Below are 1,957 nucleotides of genomic sequence, written 5' to 3'. Positions count from 1 at the left end.
TTTTTTTAACAATGTGAGGCTCCAGTCGTCTGTCTTTTCAAAAGACAGACGACAGATGTGTTTATGTTAGCTCTTTGGTAAGTTAAATACTGTACTAATATAAGCAACTGTTTTGATAAATAGTTAATACTGTAGTAATTTGTGGTGCCAAACATCTTTCTGTTCTGGTCTCACAGTTGTGAGAATTTTCTGCATTCCTCTATTTTTACAGTGTAATTGCAAATATATTCATAGAATTCATCAGAATGAGCTATTTTAAGGCACCACACTGTGATAGACAGTTATCCTTATTTTCTGATGAAAACCCCTGATTAAATCGACTCTTAACTAACATTAACTCCCCAAAACATATTTGGGTAGTCACTTTTCAGTGGGTATAATGGAGGAAATCAAGTTCCTGTGAGACTGCATGGATGACAACAGTCTTGTTTTGTGACCACTGAGTTACTTACAACAGAGCAGCTGGGGGTAAAAAGCCCTAATCATTCACATTCACTGCTGTGAAGAGGTTTTTTTCATCTGAAAGGAAATGTCTCCATCTATGAGTGATGCTCTCAACATGACTCACTAGAAATTTTTTGCAGAGTCCAGCTGCTATACTGGCTCTAAAGAAAACTCCAGTGTCTCAGCTTTGACCTTACTGTAGCTTTCCCTGAGTACAGCAAGGCAATACCAGAAGTCGTCTTTCAAACTTGAAAGTACTTAAACCTAATTTTAAACTTTCCATCTAAGTAAAAAAAAAAAAAAAAAAAAGGTTGCTTACGCTGACTGGCAGCGTTGCAGCATGAATGTTGTGTGAATTTGACAAGATGTTTTTAAACTGAGAGAAACACATGATGGTGATAAATGTCAAGTGAAACTCTGACTGGGGCCAATTCTGATGACCCTCAGTGTCACTGGTTTCCGGTCGGTGGTTCCCTGATGTGTTGTATGTCAGGGGCAGAAGGAAACACTTTGTGGAGGATAATGTGAAGGATTTCATTAGTTTCAATTCCTTCATTGTTGCTAATTTTTTTTAATCAAATTTGTTTTCAGAAATACAAATCATTGGAGTATAGTTTATGCTTTATGGTTTTGTTTTCGCTCTACTGAAACTTTAGCTCTTTATCATACAGTTCTTTTTCTGATTTGGAGTGAATAAAAAAAAAAGAATATTTGATATATAAGCTTAGCTGTTAACTTAACCACTGTGCCATATCTGCACTACACCTCACTAACTCTATCATTGACTGATAGATCCTGGCCAGTCTTTAGTTCCTCGCTGTGAATCAGGCCAAAAATAACTTTCGGTTCAATAACCGGGCCAAGTCAAATCAGCCGTGATGGTTTAAATCCTCTCTTCACAAACTGCACTGCTGCAGGCCCGGGCAGATTACCGAAGTGAATCTATGACATGTTGAAAAATGTGGCCTATGAAATATTTGCTCTATGGAAAATAAAGAATTAGAGCATAACAAATGGCATCAACACCCCTTCTCACACCAACAAAGGCATTTTGATGAATATTACATAAATATAACAATATACAGTATAGCTTATGATAAACAACTACAAAAACATAAACATCTACTGGGTCAATAAAGAGCCAGTATTGAGTTCCTCAGGTTAACAATGAGCAATAATAATATGCATTCATTGTATAAAGAAGCAATAGTTCATATTTACAGCAAATCCCATGAAAAGACCAGAATGAACAATACAGATTTCCATCTGTGGCAGTCAGCTCCAAACTCACCAGATCCCACTACACACTGGTCACAAATACACACTTCTATTTATAAAAAAAAAAACAGTGACAGAGTCCTCCTGTAAAAAAAAATGTTAAAAAACCCTGTGTGAAATGTATTTTATATCCATGACCTTTCTTCAACCTTAACCACGTTATTATGCTAGAGTGAAGATTATTCTAACCCAAACCCCAGTCTTTTTATTAATTAACTATTAAACTTGTGCTGAA

The sequence above is a fragment of the Monopterus albus genome, unplaced genomic scaffold (assembly GCF_001952655.1).
Source record: "Monopterus albus unplaced genomic scaffold, M_albus_1.0 scaffold63.1, whole genome shotgun sequence".
In the NCBI taxonomy this organism is placed as follows: Eukaryota; Metazoa; Chordata; class Actinopteri; order Synbranchiformes; family Synbranchidae; genus Monopterus; species Monopterus albus.
This window is presented reverse-complemented; position numbering follows the sequence as displayed.